General features: G+C 44.6%; 1 protein-coding gene across 6 annotated transcripts in view; it reads left to right on the top strand.

The window, feature by feature from the left end:
- The window catches only part of LOC149358691 (metabotropic glutamate receptor-like), a 297,659-nt gene that overhangs the window by 239,259 nt on the left and 36,541 nt on the right, over positions 1–21,859 (top strand). The gene's annotated exons all lie outside the window — the stretch shown is intronic.

Raw genomic sequence — 21,859 nt, forward strand, 5'->3', positions numbered from 1 at the left:
CAGTGACGTTGTGCTGCTGCGTCTCGTCACCTCCGGTCTCGCTGGAGTAGCGGCGATACGACGCCCCTGTCGTCGTATGCGCGGCCTGTCGCGACCGCGTGTGTCGCAGCACCTTCCATCTAATCTCTTCGCAAACATGCAAGCCCGTTAGCAGTTTGGTATTCCGGCTCCCTCTGGTGGGAGCGCTTTCCTTTTCCCCTTTTTTATGCAAGGAGGAACAAAGTGAGAACAAAAAAAAATGAAAACGAGGCCAGTGTTAGGCTGACCAGATGGGCGCCAAATTCAGATTGTTATCCATGCCCGAATGTCGGCAGCCGTAAAGTCCTGGGGGTCTTCTTTGAGGCCTGTGTAACTTAAGCGTATGCTCTTCTGATCGATGACTACACGCTGCGCGATTAGGTGCACCGTCCAGGTGCATTGAAGTACTTTCGATTAGGCGTGTTGGTTCGTGGGCAGAGTTAAAGAGAACTGAACGGAAACACACAGGAACATAGAAGACAGACTCGGGCACTGCATCTGGGGTCGTCCGCATTCATGTATTCTTCATACATGTGTGTTTCTGCGATATTTTCTTTAGAACAGCGCACTCGCAGCGTGCGCAGGGATGAGTCATCCTAATTGGTCATCCTGCGAAGACTTGCGCGCTATAATGTGTGAAACTCAAGCCACGAAGACCGCAACCTTTGAGCTCTCCGCTCATCCAAAGGCAGAAAGAAGGAGACAAAAAATTAAATCCCACCGGTGCGATGCTCAGCACACTCGCATTAAATTCAATGCGCATTGCTGCTTCGAACGAAACCGATTGTTTTAAAGCAGCCGGCACGATTAGAAGGGATAGCGTCCGTACTTAAAAGGGAAAACAACCTGTAACTGTCGGGTCCAAGGACATCAAAGTACGATTGGTTTGGGAGGCAACTTACGCATCACAGCATGCAGTTTTCTTGACCAAATGGCCCCTCATCTATCAAGGTCGAGGAACAGCAGAGCCACTGCATGCCATTCGAAAGTTTTCAGATATATGAGTCTCTAATTATGTCTTGGCAGTGTAGCTGCCATGATTTATGGGAGGTAATATTCTTTTCGCGAGAAGAAAAAAAAAGAAAAAGTGGGGGCATGCAGTTTTCATCTAAATATTTCGCAGAGGTGTTCCCTTATACACGCTCTCATCTCTGAAAAAAAAAAAGGGAAACACAACTTTTCTTTGAATTATATTTAACTGGCTGCCCTTTTAGCATTCTTGTTTTTGAGTGATAATAACAAAGTCAGCGGGATTAATTCTCTTTAACCGAGGAAACTAAAGGAATGACTTAAACCTTAGCTTAAATCTTAGCTTAAACATTTTAGTAACGCGCGACCGCCTCATTGAATGGTAACTACACAGGGTGTGAGCTAGTCAAGACAAGCGACAAGTCAATTTTCCCTAAGTCAGGTAATTTCATTTAGAAACGTGAGCAATTTTTTTTTCTTCGCGATTATCAGTGGATTTTCTTGTTCCATGTAGGATATCAGAATCGATGTCACGATTCTACGAACGCATGCCATAGACTAGGTATCTGTCGAACGAATTTATGCGCTTACCATCGAAGTTATCAATCCAAGTTTTCCTTTGCCGGTCCTTTTGTTCCAGTTCTCGAAATTGCAATGGATAACCAGCCCTAATATCTACGAGAACAAGCAAACGTACCCTTTTGTAACCTGATCCCGCTCGTCACAGTCCTATGTTAAGTCAGTAGCGTTGACAAAATACTCGTTCATCACCAAGAAACACTTAGAACGTCTGCTGTACTCTTCCTATGCACTCTCGTTCTGTTTTAAAGCCACCTTTTTAGTTAGCGTACAAATCTTCCCGGTAGATTTCACGAACAATCTTGCCAGTGAATAATTAACGGATGAATTGCTCTGGCTTTGTTCGTCCCTGTACATATATGTGTGCTCCGAGTGTTCGCAGACGGTTTAATTGTTATGTTTGCAAGGTTCTTCCTGGTCGATGATCACTTGGAGTGTATGGTCTTAAAGTTACTTGTTTCCCGTGTTCCTTCTTATGATGAAATTCGTCGTTCGCAAACAGGAATAACATTTTCGTTAAGAACGCTTTGTAAAATTTGGCCCTTCCAAGCCAGACAAAGCGACAACTCTAGGGCTTCTTAATATCCTAAAGTATCAAGTTTGTCGGCGTATGGCAGAATCGTTTCTTGAATGCGTGCAATATTTGCGTTAAGGCGGCAAAAAAAAAAAATGGGGGGGGGGGGGGGGAGCCAGCAATAGGGATTAGACCAGATTTATTAGTTTAAAAAAAATGTAGTTGGAACGATCTCATGTGGTGGCTGCATCATGACAGTACAGGAGCTCTGATTTTTTTTTTGTTACTTGACTTGTCGAGAGTTTCCTTAGCGGCAAGTGCGAGTCGATGTAACCACTTTATTACTTTCTAAGGAATTAATTTTCAGGCAAAAGTGGCTACACTACTAATTTCGCATTGATAAACGACACAAATTTTTAAAAGATTAGAAACATCGCCCTAAGTTTTCATTGGTTGAGGGAGTGTTCGCTTTTTTTATATGTCTGCAAGGTTCTAGTGAGCTTTGCAGTGTCGCAGACACCGCAGAGAAAGCAAATCAAAAATTGGCTTACCAGTCGTAGCTGTCTGAAATGTGTATATTTACCGCCACAATCGAAACATTTTTTGACGTTTTGCGTACGGCTCAGTTGTTTGGAAATTAGCTGTCGTTTAGTTTTTGTTTGTTTTCGTATTTTTTTTTCATTGTTTCCCCATGAATTCACTCAATCATAGCGCCATGGCACAAGGCGTGCGGATGGATAGTGGTCCAGTGGAGATTTAACTTCGATCTGTCGATCTTTGTCGCGGGACCACGCCAGCTAATGATGCGGCTTAAGGGCTGGAAATGACGGGAACCAATCGCCATTGCTTGAGCGTTTCTTGAAACGTATTCTTGACCGTCCTAGTAACGAACGATACGCTGTGTTGTCAATCTCATATCGACCAGAAGAATAAGCTCTTGTACGCTTTCAGAGTGGTCGTGCACGTTTAAGCAGGCATCACTGACGCGTCTAGGATGGCGTCCTTGAACATCTATAAGCACGCGCTTACGTGTTAGCACCGTTCATTTTTAAGGAAGGCAGCGGTTGTGAGTTCAGTGAAGGTTTTACATTTACATTGACGGTGTAGAAACTTATTCGCTAAGGTGTTTTAATGCTCTTAGTCGGCATCAGTCTAGTCTCGCAAAGTGTCAACATTTGTTTTGTTATCAGTCAGTGATTTCTTCTTTCTGTGCGTGCATATGCACCCGGTTACACCATTGACGAGGCTGAGGTCGTTGTAAGCTAGACGTCGGAGAGCCCTTGTGTACATCATTCCTTGAAACTGGACACTGTCTCCGTTGGTACTGCATCTCTAGTTCAGTCGTATCAGTCGCAAAAGCGAAAAGTTAATCCCACATCACCTGTTGCAGAGGCTCTTTAATTGCTCGGAATTTTACAGCCGTAATGAACTCTCATAGTTACCGTTTTAAATGCCGCAGTGACCGAGCCGTACACTATGCTGCTCTAAAGTGCGCCGCCCCTTTATCTTTGGAAAATAAGAACACCCAGCTTTCAATCGAAAGGGGCGGAACTTATATCATTCATTGCAGGAAGTGACGTGGGACTGTGTTCAGCCTCATATGGTTCAATCCAGGTCAGTCGGGTCGAAAGAGAATGAGATGTTATTTGCCTTTCAGAAGAAGGCCGCTGCAAAACCAAACGTCATCTTCATTCAAGGGGTCGGTGGATTTTACTTGCCGATTACAAGGCCACACACCTTCCAGCAACTACTCGATCTCACCGTTTGGTGCAAATTAAAGTGAAGGCGTCGGCTGACTGACGAAGCTTTCGCATGTGGACATTGGCGCCTCAAAGTTTAACGAGGGTAGGTGGCTCTGTATATGACTTGTTTTTTTTTTTTTCATTATTAGCGTGTGTGTTGCCACAGCTTGAATAAGACATGCTATGTGCTGCCATGACAGCCTGTTTAGTTCCTAGAAGGTCCCAAACCTTGTTACAAAAGTCGTTGAATGTTGAGTGTGTGTGCGTGCGTGTGCGCGTCTGTCTGCTTATTATCAATGCATGGACGGTTTTCATCCAGTTACACCGGTCATGATCTGTACTAACCTTAAAGGGACACTTAACACAAGTTTGAGTTGGTCTGTATTGACACATTAGCGCGTTCTGATCACAAGAAGAGACCACTGTCGCCGAAAACTGGGCTTTTAAAAGCTAGGTAACACACGCAAATCAGAACAGAGCTTTTAAAAGCTATATAGCATGCACAAAGAAGAAACACCCGGGTCACCGTTGCGGGCTCGTTTCGCAAGTAAACTGCGGTGCAGAAAGAGATCTTTATAACGCCGATCCCAGAGGCAACGCTACACCAAAATTCGCTTCAAAACGGTGAGCTCGGAGTCCATTTTCGTGTAGACGTCACGAGTTTTAATCGACTGGCGAGAATATTTTTAAATGCTATCTTCTCGGCAATAAATGCGTCTTTTGCTGCCGTACTAACGTCAAGAGATCCAAAAAAGCTGTAGGGTTGATGTTTTCAAAAAGCAAGAATTGAATGTAGAAGCCCTCGTTGTCTCTTTAAGCTTGTCATTACAAGACGGTGCCAACGAGGAACAGAAAAAGTCATGCGCAAAGTAGTATGGGCGCACTGTTTAGCAGTGGTGGGCTGCACTTGAATCTTATGGCCCGTCTAATAACTCGTGGTACCCTGCATGCTTTGTGCGTCTCCTGTCTAGCGTATGCTTCTACAATCGTTCCCTCCGTTTAGAGCTAAATTTATCGTCTTACAAGGACACGCACTAAACTCCCGCGGTAGATTCTTCTGCAGAATGACTCGGTACACATATTTCCATTTTGAGCATGTAATACTTCTTGACACCGACATCTAAGATGTGCATTTAATACTTGTTGACACCGGCATCTAAGACTTCATCTAGCATAATTTTGTAGATAGTAACTGTTAGCTAGCACTTATAGAGTTGCTGTCGTGCTTTTACTTAGCGATTAACCACCATTACAATTACCTCGTCTGTCATCATGAGTAAGGCATTCTTTGGGTACGAATCCAAACGTACTGCACATGTAGCCGACGGATGAAGATCATTTAGCGGGTCCTCTGGCCTTTCAAATCATTTTGGCGCCTTAATGAGAAAATCCTCGTCGAATTTCGTTCTCTTGAAGGTCAGTTCCGGGCAAGTATGTAGTCCTTTGCCGTCAGGTCTGTTCTCTTTATTTCCAGCGTGCTGTGTGCAAGGTGACCTGCGTGATGTGAAATTGGCGTGCTCCGTATCGATCTATATCTCATCCTTAATTCTTTACTCTTTATACATATAAGATATGCACATGTGTACTCCCGAACGATGTGATAATACTACACGGTTTTTGTAACGTCGAATTATCTTGAACCCTTCTCTGGCGCGGCGCGGGGGTTTTCCCTGGTGGAATTATCGGAGGAGCTGTGGGTGTTGGGAATGTGAACTGGGCGTGACGTCACAGAAAGCGAACGAGAAAATTTGGGTGGTGCAGAAAGTATGGTGTAGTTAGAATCTCAACAGAAAAAGATCACAGCATAATCAACTTAGTTTCTCATGAGTATTTTTGTTGCATTTTGTTGCTTTCTCTACTGTTGTGGTTATTGTTAATCTCTGCAGAATGTGTCTTTGAAAGCGGGTGCGCCTTCTTCTTCGAGCCCGTAGATGTTTCTGGGCAATACTCACATTGAAGAAAATATGAACGTTTTATCCCTTGAGCACTTCGTGGTTATATTATTCAAATAGTTTAGTTCTTTAAAGATTTCTGCTTTCATTTCAGTAATAACTCTTTTTCCACTGTTATCGTTCATATCGCGCACTCTTTTCTTTTATATCAAAGTATAGAAGACGTATCCTCGATAAAAACTAATAAACGCGAAGGCGGCTTACAGCTTTTGTTTGTAATTACAATGAGCTTTTAAAGCCACTGCAAGCATTCGTGAAAAGGAGTGAGAATAGCGTAGTACTGTTTCGAATAGCGGGCACACCTCGAGCACTCCTCGAGCACACCTCGGCCATACCTCGGTCATACCTTGCATGTGCACAGCCGCGTAAGCCGTTTTCTTTTTCTTTTTTTTTATTCGACAAGTGTGCCTCAAGGCATTGTTTCAGAAAGGAGGATATTTGGTGCCGCGGAGGCACTAGCGATATGCTAAATTCTTTTTTTCCCTCATAATCAACTCTCGATTTGTAGAGTACCGTCAATGTAAGTCCTGAATTTTCGAAAGGAAAAGTTTAAAAACAGTGAACAAAAGAACAGCCGGAAAAGTTAGAGGAGTTAGAGGTGATTCATGTTTGTGGAAAGGAAAAAAGACATGACACGCGTTGTTCGGACCTCTATACTACCCTCTGGCCTTTTCGTGCTTATTCGAGCCACTCAAGTCGTGAACATCAAGCAAGTTTCTTGATAAGAGCTTCGTGCCGTCGTAAGAAACGACTAAATTTACATACCGTTTTTTTTTTTTGTTTTCTTTCTTGTGACGTCACGTGCTCTTCCGAAATTCCCGATGCTCCATAGCCCTTGCCTCTCGGGAAAGCCAGACCCCGACGCCCTCAACGTCGCCGCATATCGGCCCTGTGTATTTCCACGACTCACTTGCGTCGGTCCCCGTCGTCACTTTCTCTGTTTTTTACACCCTACGTTTCTGCGTGAGCTACCTCGTACCTGCTAATGTACTCTATTCTTAGACATAATCCAAGCGAGTCTTCGTTGCGTAATGCACCACCTGTAAGGTGGCAAAACGGCCCCAAGGCCGCGCTTAATCCGTTTCATGCCTTCAGTTGGCGTGCTCTGTAAGCTTGGCTCAACGAGTATACGATATTTGAAACGATTAAGGTTTTAGGTCGTTGCGATATCTTCTGTGGTTGGTTGCTTTTTTTTTTATGTTGTCCCGAGTTAACGAAAACAGGCCTACAGCGAACGTTGATTTGCTCTGTTGAGAATAGAAAGTCACGTTGAATATGGCGAGGCTTCTACTAGTCAGCAGCATTCGCGCCTTTACCTTAGCGATCAAATAATTAAGGCAAGCTGACGATTGCTGGAACTGCTTTTCAGTTGGGCTAGTTGGTAGTCGGTACCACACATATTGACTAGCGAAATTCACACACACAGTACAAGAGAAGGCGACAGAACACACGCTAGAAGAGAAATAGTAACTGCTAATTCTTTAAGTTGAGCTAGTTGGTAGCCGGTATCACACATATTGACAATATGCCAATATGTGTGATACCGACCACCAACTAGCCCAACTTAAAGCATTAGCAGTTACTATTTTTCGTCTAGCGTGTGTTCCGTCGCCTTCTCTTGTCCTGCGTGTGTGAATTTCGCTAGTTAATATGTGCTTTTCAGTAAGCTCCCTGTCGAAGGCAGTGTCGGTTAAGATTAGCGTTCTGTCTTTCCTCTCTCTGAAGCGGAGCCTAAACGTTTTCCAATCGAGCGCAGTGTGTTCGAAGTATTATCAAAAGTAAAGCTCACTTTTTTTTCGATTGTCTTGGTTAAGAGGATTATTCAAATTTTAATTGTTATTCAATACAGGACCAATCTTTTCGCACGCGTCGCGAGAATAGCAGGGAACAGTGCAGTTCAATAGTTTACGGGCCATCTTGTGTACTACAGGAACACTCGCTGAGCAGTGAGGTGAAAATTCTATAGAGCCTGCAGCTAGGCTGAGAGTTTGTATTATTATAAGCAGGTGAGTTCTTCCAAAGCACTACAAGCTTCTCAGAGCATTTTGTCGGCGATTGTTGCTGTCGGTAGCTAAGCGGGCTGGGAACTTTTGGAGTGCACTGTACCCTGACATTTTTATTGCCTATCTTATACAAAGAAACACTGAGCTGAAAGTAATTCATTTCGCTGCTTAATGTGAACTCGTTACCGCTGCTCTACCACAGCGGCTATGATTACGCCTGTCGTTTTGTAAAAGTACTCAATGTTGCCAGACTGGGCCTCCTTTATAGGCTAGCATGCTCTTTTAAATTGGATGGTGGCCAGTGAGCAGACATCCACAAGCGACGCAAATATAAATAACGCTTGTTTCGGCGCTTAACGTGAAAGAACAAAAAAAAAGGACAGGTTTGTGTAGTCGTCTGTACATGTTTGTCGAGTCGTTTTTTCTCTCTCTCTTTCTCACTCTCTTCGTACTTTTCCCCCCATGTTAGTCGCAACCACGTGGACCTCGCGGCGAGGAGGATATCTATATGCCAAAAAATTCTGCGAGGACATACACCCTAGTCTCGCCGCATGTACAGTTAGTTCTTCACGACCTCTTCGACACGGGTGTCTCTGTATACACGCACTTTTACACATCGATTTCACCTGCGTGTGCCTGCGTGCGTGAATGTTTGTTATTCATGATATAAATTCGCGGTAACTGGTTAGTGAAAAGGGGAGGGGGGTGGGGGGGGGGGGGCGAGGTGCATATGTTTTTAATATAGAATTCCTGTTTTAAATTTCGAATGTATTCGCCCCGAGTTTCCTGCTGATTACCATCTTAACTTCGACGAGTCAAGATATCGAGGACGATGGAGATTAAATTTTATTCCTGCTTGACTGGGAATAGGACGGAGCAGAATCGTTGTTAAGGAATGGGTAGGAGAGTAGTAGGGGGGGGGGGGGGGGGGGGGGCCTCTGAGCGTGAAATTTTCGGTTGAGAAACCACACTGACCCTTCCTTTTTCTGCCAATAAAGTTACACAAATACATGGGTGAGCTTAGGATTGCTCCTACCCCACATCCTGTATAATACCCTCCTAGAGGGGTCCACAAATAAGCCGTTGTTATTAACCCCCGGTCTTAAGTCTGCCATTGAGCAATGTAACGGTTTAGCATTACGTTAAGTAATCGCGGCAGCAGAAAGACTAAATTGGCTGTTCTTTTTTTATTACTTCACGTAAAAAGATGGCGTGGGCATCTTTTCTTTTCGTGATTACCACTTCAGCCTTTTTAATTCATTGTTGACCGTCGTACAATAGATAGTGCAAGTGTGCCATACTGTAATATGCAGGAAGTAAAACTCGCATATTCTTATAAACTAATCGGTTCAGGAAGCGAGTTCTCTCAAATTGCTACGCTGCCCGGGAACAGGCTCTCAGATCAAAACTCTGCCAAGCCAGTGTTAGTACGCCGCAAATCGACTCGCTGAATATTCTGCCCTGTAGCTGTTGTCGCGAGCTTTGCAACACACGAACATTCCTGCAACGAAGCACGCATGATGTAAGAATATTGCTAATGTGATCCCATGCACATGAACCCGTCTCTTGTGTCCACCGCTAGCTGGTTGTCAGTGTCACTTGACACAGCGTTCGCGCCATCTGCAATATTCTCTCTGTAGCCTGTCATTCGAGCTTTAGAAGAGTGTGTTGGTGTAACTGTATGTGTGAATGTTAACATTACGCCTGTTTTGTAACAAGGAATGGGACGTCTTTTTTCGATGGCCTCAGGCTACTCTCGTGGTCAAATTAAATACTAGCCACTTCAGCTTCCATGTTTAAGGCAACCACAAGAGCGGCAAAAAACGTTTCTTTTAACAGCCAGGAACCGACTGTGCAAGCAACATTCCATTGACACATGTGGCCAAAGAATTTCTCAAATTTGCATCTGTAAGTCACTTGATGGCCCAATCAGACGAGCAGTCTCTCGAGAATGAATACTACAACGTCGTGAATCGACATGAAAAAAGTGCCTAGTATGGGAGCTGAGGTGCTTTCAGCATGTTACGCCCCATCGTTTGTCAGGTTCCAAATGCTCCCTAACTCACTACACCGTGATATAAATGTGCAGTCAGGGGAAAGTCTCTGGACTGAGTGTTCTGCAATCCAAGCCAATGGCCCTAATAATAGCCGGTGGCTGGAGACCACACTTGTGGAGGTGAAAGTCAATATACTGCTCTCTCACGTGAATTCCCCAGCCGGCCCCTGGTAATAGAGCTATCGGGGTCGTTTACAGAGTACGCGGTCCAGAGACTTTTATCCCCGACTGTGCCCCTTGAGGGGGGTGTAACGGCAGCAGCAAAATCAAGCTCATCGACCCCTTGTAAGATGCATGAGTGATATGACTGATAAGTGCGATGCCTCTAGTAGGTTTATTGACTGTGGTATATTCACAACACAATCAAGAATTCCGCTCTAGAGCATTCTTTTTTTCTTTGAATGATTGGCTGCTTACGTTCTGGCAACGACTATTCAACTTCTAGAATAGAATCTAATGTTGCTAATTATCCATATTTCTTGTTCCAATCTGCTGTGGCTGCGGGCTGAATTCCTCAACGCCTGGCGTCTCCTAGTCACACCTTCCTGACTTTTTAGTCGCTACGAAATTTGCACTTGTGTGATGCCTTCAACGACAAACGTTTATTTGCTCTCTTTAGCGTCCACTGAAGCGACTTGTCTATGAGTAAATAACAGCTAAAGTAATAAATGAACTACAAGTATCATCATAGTCGTTACCTGTCATAATACTTCGCGACATGCTTAGCTTCGCCTTACAAAAATGAGGGTCCTCTTTAGTACGAGTCGATCGCTGTTTCATTTACCTCTGTGTCATATAGTCAAGCCAGAAAATTATTTTCCAAATGGATTACGTTAATGAGTCAGTTAAAATAAATAAAAATGTATTCAGACACCTTGTCGCTTTTGACTAGCTCATGGCAGCTGCTACGCATTCCTTTTCTACGTAGTTATATACTGATTGACCCGCTGTTTGCTTTCGTATAGTTTACCCGGGCCAGGATGGTCGTTTCACGACCCATGGTTCAACGCATATTTGTATTTACTTAGAATCCGTCTGCATTTTCAGCTGTGTTCTGTAATATACGAGGATATAAAATAAAATATTAGAGTGCCGCGGAGCAGTAATCCCAAGTACTGTTACCAGCAATATGAAAGGAAATGCTTTGTTTTCAAACAACAAGAAATGTTTTTGTATATTGCTGCATTGAGCTAGAAAAAAAAATGACGCAGAGATCATACTTGCAGAGAAAACTACTCAGAGAGAGTATGAAAGTAAGTTTCTAACTCATACTTCGAGAGCAATTGTAGGTTGCATGCTGATAAGGGGTTTCCTTTAGTGATGCTCTCACCTGTATACATTTAACTCCGTCGCCACTTTTTTGAAGTTTGAGAAAAACATTTCTACGCTTGCTGGAGTATCTCCGAGAACGGGATACAACTGCGACGTCTCCTGCCAATCAACCGCATAGTTGTGTATTGTGACTTCGCAGCGCACCCACTATAATCTGTGTCCTTGCTTTAGATGCAGTGTTTTACGATCATAGTTTGGGAGTGCTTAGGCTAAACACGTGCTTCCGTTAGGGCATTCCCTTGCCAAAAAAAAAGAAGCGACTCTACTACGGCAAGCTCTCTGCAAAGAAGACACTGCGCGTATCCGTGCGCCTTGATAGGCAGGCTGATCGCTGACGGTAGGCCTCTTGTGGCTGCGCTAATGATGCCGCTTCTGTTAGGGAGTTTCAGGTGACCTGTAGTCTTAGAAGACACGTTTGTACTCAGTTGCATTATCCAGTGCGCCGCACCTCTTGGTTTAAGAGGCCTTAGTTTGAACGGCTGTCTGGCGAAAATTTTTAAAATACATGTTTTCAACGCGGAAAGCGCGAGAAAATGTGTCTCACTCATGGCCTCTATCTATTTAACTTATCAAAGAACTGTTCCCGTTGATGCCAGCGATCTCAGAACAAGTGTTAGGGCGCTTACTTTCACATTCCTCTCTGTTCACCAGCGTCCCTAAAACTCCCTGACAGGGCAGCCAGAGGCCGACGTAGAGAGAAAAGCGACGCAGTAAAGAAGTAAGGAACGTTTAACGTTATCCGCCGACACGGACAAAGTATTAAACAACGCTTCACTATGCATATAAGCATATCTACTCTTCTACCTAGCTGCGCCGCTGACACAAAGCGGGGTTGTTTCAGCAGGCGGGTCTGGAGAGCGTTCGATACTAATACGCCTGTATACGGTGCAAATCAGCAGCGATCGCCACAGTTGGAAAAAATAGCTTAAACTCCAGGCTCGCGATCATTCGTTGCATACGGACGGATGCGCGCAAGTTGACGACCCTCAATACGTCAACACTGGTGACGTCGTTTTTTTTTTTTTATGCAAGCGCAACATCCTTGACTCTGAACAAGTTACGACACGTCATTAATGAGGCGAGGATACGTCACTTCACCGCCTTTCTTTTACTACTGGTTTTGCTTCCACCGGTATGCTGGTGTCATCGTGATCCGAGTTCGCAATTGAGACATCGCTTTCCGCTAAAGGTGGTCGTAAAATATTTTTCGCCTTGCCTTTTTTTTTTCTTTTGAGGATTGCATTTTAGTGTACATATAAGAAAGAGTGCGAAGAATGTCATCGTCGTGCACCACTGACATAACTCGGCGTTCAGGCCTGAGCACATTGTGCACATACAGGCCCGACGTCGCCTTCGCTCATGGAGGCTTCATGTATATAACGGTTCGCCCACGAAAAAAAAAAAAAAAGAGGGAAAGATCCAGTAGGTGCCGAGTTTCAGCGTATATATGTATGTATAAAACACATAGGGCCTATGTAAATGAACGTCCACAAGTACGTCTCTTTATATACCTGCAGGGTTCCTCGTACGTGCAACATGGTATATGTGAAAAATCGTATATACAAGCATAGCGACCGTATTAGCTTTCGTTAATCGTCTGACAGATACTCCAAGGACAACAAAGATTCCTTGAAGAATTCCTATGCGAGAGTGTCAAAGACCTGCTTGCGGCGTCTGTAATTTTGCTGCCTGTTAAGAAAGAAACACTGTTGGTTTCTCCCTGTTGACAACTGCAAAGCTTAACGAGTGTTGTCCTTAACGAGGAAGTTCGTCGTCGAAATCGTTTTGTACATTGTCTTTATTTGTCTTTTTCTTCGAACTTAAGCCCAGTGACGACCAATGTTTCTTGCTGTGTGATCTTAGCGCCGTGTGGCATCCAAGTTCCCGTTTTGCGATGCTTCTTTAAGGTCAGAGCCTGTTGTGACACTGACTGATATGTGATTATCGTGAACACAGTATTGAAGCGTCCCCGACATACGGCGTCATGCGAGACTACTTCGACCTTCGCCGAGCCCGCGAGCATGTTCGGGCTCTCGGCGGTGTACACGCGGTAGTGTCCATGTGGAGCAGAATACGCCCACCTAACAGATTAGTCGTAGTCTGCTTAGAGTGTGGTTAGCATTGTAGACCATAATCGCATAGTCGCCTCATCATAGAAGAATGCATGTTCAGCAGGCAAAAAAAAATATTAAAAAAAAAACATTGGTGACTTGGCACCCCCATGCATTTTTCTTTTCCTGAAGAGCTTACCCAGTACCTCCGTATGGAGAAACCGTAGCAGACATTCAAAGAGCTTGCCTGAGTGAAGGCATCATGGTGTAACCCTTTTCTGTAGCAAAAAGGCCAAGCTGATGATAGGAACCGAGAGAAATGTTGTGTAACGTTAATTGTTTGTGTTCGAACACTTCCCACGGTATTTTCTTCTTGCCAGTGGAAACCAAAGTGTCAAAGTCACTGTCTGAATGTTGTATAATGAGAGAAGCGGCGCGTGCAAGTGACCTTGTGTTGATCCACAGCGCTGTTATTGCGTTGCTTTCTACTGTTTTTCGCGCTCGCCAGCGTTGTTAGCCACTATGGTCTGCGTTAGAAATGCAGCATGTTACGGTGGCTACTTGGCGGACGCTACATTGCGATTGCATTCATCGCTCTATAGCAGCTGCTTCTGCCCTCATTCTCTCCAATTATTTCTCCATCTACTCGCGCTTTTTCTGTGTGTGTTTCTTCGTTTCGCCCGGCGCGATGGGGCCACAGAAAGGACGTTGTTCTCGCGTACTCGTACAAAAGATCGGTTCGAAATTGGTCGACGCCACAGCTATTTTATTCCTTGCATTATGAACTGCCCACTAGTCGACGTCAAGATGTTGGAGCATATTTGAGAATATGGCTGTTAACCTTCGCTACTCTGCACCAGACAAAAGCGCCCTCTATGTCAAGCTAGAGCACCGCTGTAGATACGCTACACCACAGAACCTCTTGTCGAGTGTGAAAAGGAAAACAAACAGGAGACATCCAATCTGCGAGCGACATTCCAGGCAGCTTCAGCTATCAATTTTCATGCATAAGCGAATGTGAAAACGTTCGCTATTCGTTGGTTAGCGCAAACGAACCCGACTTGACGCCGTTTGAAGCGCTGGAGCTTATGACGCAAAAGAGCTTGGTCAAAATAAAGAACAGTTAGGCTCCTTGCGGGATGGCTTTGCGTCAAACTTGTCAGCCAGGATACGGAGAGATGTAAAAACGCTTCTTCTAAATCGCTGTAAGCAGCTCTCTCTTGGCCTGTCATTTCGGAGAGCCTGGTGTGAGAGTTTTTGCATGGCACTCAAAACTGAACTACTGTAACGACACTCATCGGGCGGCGTGACGCCTGTCTTTTTTTTTTCTTTTTTTTTTTGAGCGGCGTTCACGTAAACTTTCATTGGCGCCTTCAAAAAGTCTTGGAAAAGTATAACGCCATTTGGTTCCGTGGTCTTATGAGGTACAGTTTGTGTGGAGTGTGCAAATATGCCGGCCCTAATTGGGCTCCGTAGGAAAGAGTGGCACCCGCAAGTATGGCGTTGCTCCTTTAATTTTAAGCCTGTTTTTGTAGACTGTTTCTCGTTTAATTGTTTCTCCCTTGAAACACGCCCCACTGATCTCATCCACATTTGCATCAAGCGAAGAAGAGAAGGCCTTGTGAACGTCCCTATGCTTAAGTGCAAGCATGCGTAATCTACTGTTAACCAACAATTACGTGTAAGTCCACGCGATGATTTTGCAGCTTTGTCCACTAGTGTTCCACAACCCTGCTTGTATAGTGCAGATAAGTGCGTTCCCTACACTCATCCATTCTTTCACGCCTCTATCAGAGTTTCCCCAGCCGACTAGTCGGAAGCATAGATTACGAAAAGCTGCGTTGTGTTGTCGTCCGCCTCCAACTTCAGCATGTTTGCTCAAGACTATGAAGTTGGCCACTTGGCTACGGTAACGGAGAGGTCTGTTTTCCTCTCTGCTTCATTGTGAAGTGCAATGCGTTAAGAGTGAGGTGATGATGTTCGTTGTTAGCGGTATTTGCTATTTTGGTGTCTGTTATTTGTTAATATATTTTCTTGTCCTTGACTATTTGCCCACATGGTGGCTGGCAGGACAGGCGTTCTCAGTAACGCCACCATACCAAACCGTCTACTCTAAAATTCACAAAAACCATCTTGCTTTGTATATCCTCAGACTTCGGGTTAGTGCCGCAAGGATTGACGGCGTTCTGACTAACTCACATTTTTTTATTAAGTTCACCGCCATCCATTGTCCATCTTCTCGGCTTCTCAGCCAAGTTAACCACTGTCGTGGTACTCGGTGCAAATGGCTTTAGGGGCGGCAACTGTGCCGTTCGTTCTACCCCCCCCCCCCCCCCCCCCCCCCCCCTCCATAGCATCTGCTGTATGCATGTGCAACGTGCGCCGTAGTACGCGTACATTTTAGCTCGTATAGGAATCCCTATATGAACCCTATAAGACAGGAATATAGGAATCCCCATACGGCGTTCGAGGCCATATAGGAATCCCCGTATGAACCCTTCACCTATCGCTGTAGAGCAGCGAATGCGCGCTTTTCCCAGGACACTCCGTGTTGGGGATCAGTACAATGTTAGTGTTCGCCTTGTGTTCAATGTCCACACACACGTCGCTCGTTCCAAACCTCTGAGAGCGACCAATGAGTGCAGGAGTAAATGGTACATGTAAATACAACGTTTTCATTCGACGCGCTTGGGTTATCAGTTTGATGAGAGGGGGGTGCCGAAATAAAGAAGGTGTTGGTCATGTATGCCCCACACCCACCACTCCGCTGTCGGCTCAGTGAAGATACCGGCTGTCGTGTCTGGCCGGTTCGTTTGGTTGTTGTTTTTTTTATTGTTGTTGTTTCAGTGCTGAACGGTGTGCCACCCCCTCGCTGCTCTCGTTCCTTTGAGTAACTCGCTGCCGTCATAACCTGTACAATTCTCACTCGAACCGCAGCGCAGGCTGATCGGGAATGGTTAGGAAAGATCATGTGTCCCTCGAAAGTTTGGTAAGCGTAGCTCACCCCTGTTAGTCTACGCCTACTGGCCCAGTGTGTGTAAATGCACGAAAGCGGCACTTCATTCTCCGTGAGCGTCCTTTGTTTTGTGCGGGTGTGTGGGATCTCAGCTCTAGTGCGTACGTGTGTGCGGGAAATGCGCGTGTTTCTTCTCAACAGGGATTCCTTGTGCGTGTTTGTTTGTTTGTCATTGTGTAACATACTCAGGTCGACCTGTTACCGTGTGTCTGTCTTCTAATAAAAGAGGAAAAAAAAACTCAACCCAAGTCACACAGATAAGAGCAACGCCCCGTCTCTGTCTCATTCGCCGTCATTTGTGAATGATGTGAAGGCGGTTCAGGGCTGACCAGCCGCTTGCTTTCGGCCTAAAAAAAATAATAAGAAAGAAAGAAAGTAAGAAAGTAAGGAAGAAAGAAAGGAAGAAAGAAAGATGGAAAGAAAGAAAGAAAGAAAGAAAGGAAGAAAGAGGGAAAGAAAGAGAGAAAGAAAGAAAGAAAGAAAGTAGGAAAGAAAGAAAGAAAGAAGGAAAGAAAGAAAGAAAGAAAGAAAGAAAGAAAGAAAGAAAGAAAGAAAGAAAGAAGGAAAGAAAGAAAGAAAGAAAGAAAGAAAGAAAGAAAGAAAGAAAGAAAAAAAAAAGGAAGGAAAGAAAGAATGAAAAGAAGGAAAGAAAAAAAGAAAAGAAGGAAAGAATGAAAAGAAAAGTGGAAGGAAGGAAGGAAGGAAGGAAGGAAGGAAGGAAGGAAGGAAGGAAGGAAGGAAGGAAGGAAGGAAGGAAGGAAGGAAGGAAGGAAGGAAGGAAGGAAGGAAGGAAGGAAGGAAGGAATCTTTCAGTTTTAGACTTCCTATTCACATTAGTGATAAGCGTGTCGCAGCTTTAACAAGTTCGCTATCTCAGCAACCAAACCAACGAATGAAGAAGTAGGCGGTGCCCGATGTGAATGCAAACGTCTTTATTCATGCACTCTTTAAAGCAACTGAACTCAACGTTGCCTAAAATAAGTCGGCTTTGCTACGTTGCCTTTTCGAGCGCAACAAAAATACTGTTGTGAATTTAAAACCCTCACCAGTCTCGCTTAGGCAGTAGAGAAAAATGAGCTGGAGAATAACTGCGTCCTGTGTAGACGGATGGCACCAAAAAGAATTAAAGCGGTCCAGCGCCTTTGAATAAACTGTCATATCGGCACTGCAGTCAACTAGGAGTCAAAAATAGCCATGAACTTTGCTATTCATTCCATCAAATGAGACACCTCAGCTCTATCTTAAACAGCACAGCTTGCGTAGCCCTTCACAGCGCTCTTAAGCTGGGCGTGACTTGGGTTCTAGAAATACGCGGGCCTTTTCAGCTTAAAGGAAAGGGAAGCTTCTTACTTTCATCTATTCCTTGTTGCCCCCCCCCCCTCAACACTTATCGCCGGCTGAAAGCGTATTAAGCTCTGACGTTTTTCAAGGGCAAAGGAGATACGATGATTGTTTCATTTTATTATTTTTCTCATGGGGTAACACGTTAAAGCTCATGTCTTGGTACGTGCTGCTCACATTGCGATAACACTACACCGGGAGCAGGAAAAAGAAATACGCCGTCCTAAACGGATGTGATACAAGGCACAAGCTGGTGACCTTCAAATGTCTTCCATTATCAAGAGCTATACAGCTATAAAGGGCGAAGGGTTTTTCTTGTTGTTCGGACCCTTTGTCTCGCGATACAACGCAGCACCACGGGAAGCAAGATAAAAGGTGACCTGGCTGGCAATATTTCACTCCGCGAAATGTAACCCTAAAAAGTCCATTGCATCCTCGAAGACATACTGCAAGCCGAGAGGAAAAAGGTTTCCTGAAACAGGGGCAGCAAAAGACGGGACGCACAGAACGGTTACGCGTCCCGATCCCATCGGATTCCAATAGGACCCAATCCGAGCGAACGCGATTCCATATCTTCCGGGCCGTACACTTGGCATGCGTCTGACGTTCCGGACCGAGGAACCTTCTCAGGTAAGTCGTTTGTATCCCCGAACGCAGAGAACGAGAGAGGGGGGTGCACGTGAAACAAAAGAAAGGCGAATGGTTCTTGCAGATATATATACACACTGGTGTGCACACGCAGAACCCTGTGATCGAGGGTGCGCGAAATATGGCCAAGCAGATAGAGATAGAAACGACACGCGAAGGATGGCCCGTCCGAGGGCTTTTTATAGCGAGCTTTTCCTCGTCCCCAACCTTACAGGAGTCTTCGTTCTTCTCTCGTATTCTGGTCACGTGCTCCACAGCCCTTCCCTTCTTTGTTATTGTTTAAGATTTACTGTCGTTTATTTTTTATTTTATTGCGTACGTATTTTGCTCTAGACTACACGGAGACCCTTCGAGCCAGCAACATGCGCAATGTTCGTATCACGACCAAAAGTTTGTCACAAAAGTGGTATGGTTGACTGAGTTTGGTTAGCGCAGAACTCGAGTACTGATGTGTTTGCAAATGTTATTGGCTAACTATACTGTCACTTTCGGTATAATGGGGCTGGTAACGTGACGGTAGCACCAACCACATCGGGCATAACATTCCGTGGCTTTACAGAGCGCGGCAAAAACTTTCAGAAACTTCTCCGTTCTGTTTTTTGCTGATGCTTGCCTTTTTGGCTGCAGTAGTTGCTCATTTTCTTTGTTGAGTGAATTATCAATGTAACGCGCATTGCAGGTTATATTGAAAGCGACTGTACATTTTACAGCCAATTTACTTGTGGGCATAGGGGGAACACCAAACCGTGTCACTTATCTAGTGCGAACCCATATCGAGGATAGATAAGAGGTTTTCTTGAGTCCGATTAGTTGCTGTTCGCAATGATACTGTACTTGTGGGAGTGTAATCAGGTATCTGTTAAACAAAGGGCGCAAGCACTGTGTTTTTGCTACGTCCCAAATGTGTTTAAATATTAACGTCAGCGGTTTTTCTATCTTGCGTTGAATGACGAACTGTGAACCGATTACTAGATGGTCGAGTACTGCTGTCATCAAACACATGGTTATACACAAGGCAAGTCAGAATCAGTTATATTGTTCCGCTTTGCAATTCCTGCATATTCGTCATGGTATAATTCCCATAAAATTTACCCTCAGGAAATGTTACGAAGTTCCGGCAATATTTTTTTACTTTCCCCCTACTGCACATCAATGCGAGAAACTGGTAAATGTATCACAAAGATGGGATTTCTTGCAAAATAAAATGAGGAAATAAAGGTAACTCTGCACCTCTGTAAAAATAAAACTGCGCACACACGCTCAAGCAAATTCAATTATCCAATGGTAATGTTAAAAGCCATTCCACCCTTTGTTGATATTGCTGCGCACCTGTTAAAATTATAAATTTTTTTGCCAGTAGGGTTAATGCTGAAAGTCTCGCAAAGGACGAGGGCGCAAAAAGAAAGTCGACGTGACACGCTACTTCCACCATGAGTGCAATCCAACTAGGCAAGCTCTCCACCTTAGTGAGGTAGGGTTAGCGTTTGCAATGAGTGCTCCTGCAGCATACGTTCTCTGTGGTACCTTACTTTAGTCGGGGTCATGCTACATTTAAAAATAGCAGTGTTACGGTTAGGCGAGGTCAGTTTTTTTCCCAGTCTTCCCTCTCAGTGTGACAAATTTCCCGTTCAAACACGCTGCATATAGCACTGCCACCTGTTTTCAGCGAAGGCAACTAAAGGGTTGAGGCGCGAGTTTTCAGATTTAAGAGCAGATTGTAAAATTACTTGCAGCATGAAATGCTTGTCCTACCGACTTGGCGACAAGTTGAAAGCGGGTCGCTTTAACTGCATAGAGGAGAAGGTCCCAGAAGCGACATGATTGGCAGTACAGAGAAAAAACCTAAATGAGCAGGCTATTGGGTAGGCTTTACTCAAAACTAAAAATTTCATCCGTGTCATGCACACTGTGTCGCCAGAGTGGATATGATACTCTCGGAGAGCAGCTATGTGCGCACAAAGCTTGAATGAGACTTCAGTAACTCCACTTGGCACCTTCACTAACAGATTCCTCGACGTTTTTGACGCGCGCGGAGCCTCAGAGACTCTTATTCCCGCGTTAGCTGAAGCAAGTGCACGGAGGCCTTCTTTCGAATAGCGCCTTTATCTCGCTCATGCGTCGATAGGTGGTGCTGCAGTTCTTCGCCTGGTAAGCTTTGAGAAGTTGTAAGTGTCCCAAGAGAGGGAACTTAAGCGCGGGCTTTTCTGAAGGCTGTAGACACAAAGCCCTGCGAAATTCTTGCATTGTACTCGCGTAATAGCCCACAAGCAGAATATTATCCTTCCGCAGCGTACTGCGAACGGACGGCAAACCCGTGCAGCCCGAAATCACCGCGCCAGCTTGAATGACCGCTGATTGTAACTGCAATTAAAAGCAGGCACAAATTCATTGAAAAAGCCTTTTTCAGCATGCAGAAAGTTAGTTAGTTAGTTAGTTAGTTAGTTAGTTAGTTAGTTAGTTAGTTAGTTAGTTAGTTAGTTAGTTAGTTAGTTAGTTAGTTAGTTAGTTAGTTAGTTAGTTAGTTAGTTAGTTAGTTAGTTAGTTTTATGCGTCAAAACTGTCTTCCTGGTTTTGAGGCACGCTGTAATGGAAGGCTTCAGGTCAAATTTGATTTCCTGGTGTGTTTGGCCTGATCTAAGTGCGCTGGTCTTTAAAACTAAGTGCGAACGTCATCTGACACTCTTGAAGTTTTGTCATGGAAGATGGGACGTGTATAGTCGACCAGGGGAGAGAATTTTGAAGAAGATTTTCTCGCAAAGGGTGGTTATGTGACGTCATCCTCCTTCTCCTTCACGTTTAGTTTTCCTTGTGTAGACTCTAAGTTCATTAGACTTAATTTCACGCTTTCCATCAAAAACATGTGAAACCATGTGTGGCGCAATAAGCAGATATGAAAAAACTACTTTTGAAAAGGAATTAAATTACATTACTAATTACTTTCCTAAAGATCGGACGAATATAATTAAATTACGTTACTAATTCCTGCTTGCAGAAAAGTAACGGCATTAAATTAAAGTTACTCCTGCAAGGTAATGCAATTAATTTTAGTTTACTTTCTTTGCTTTGCACGAATACAAAACATCTATTTAGCCCCGCCGCGGTGGCTCAGTGGTTACGGCGCTCGGCTGCTGACCCGAAAGACGCGGGTTCGATCCCGGCCGCGGCGGCCCAGTTTCGATGAAGGCGAAATTCCAGAGGCCCGTGTGCTGTGCGATGTCAGTGCACGTTAAAGAGTTTAGTTTAGTTTATGGGGTTTAACGTCCCAAAGCGACTAAGGCTATGAGAGACGAAGGTGGTCGAAATTTCCGGAGCCCTTCAGTACGACGTGCCTCATAGCCTGAGTTGCTTCGGGACGTTAAACCACAATAAACCAAACCAAAACATCTACTTAAACAGAATACAAGAAACACCAACTTCTTTGTAGATCTGACGAACAGATTATTTGGCCTTCCCGCTAAATTCCGTCCCAGCTGGCTATTCCTTCATCCCGAGCCATTACAAGGACAAGGTGACAACAAGACAATAAAATAAATGCAGAAGAAAGGCCGAACAGTCGTTACTTTCACTGCGCTCAAAACAGAAACCAGCGCCGAACCTAACATCTTGCTGCTCAGAGCTGTTAGCAACGGTGTGAAGCC

The sequence above is a fragment of the Amblyomma mixtum genome, chromosome 2, assembly GCF_055824585.1.
Source record: "Amblyomma mixtum isolate Tamu chromosome 2, ASM5582458v1, whole genome shotgun sequence".
Lineage (NCBI taxonomy): Eukaryota > Metazoa > Arthropoda > Arachnida > Ixodida > Ixodidae > Amblyomma > Amblyomma mixtum.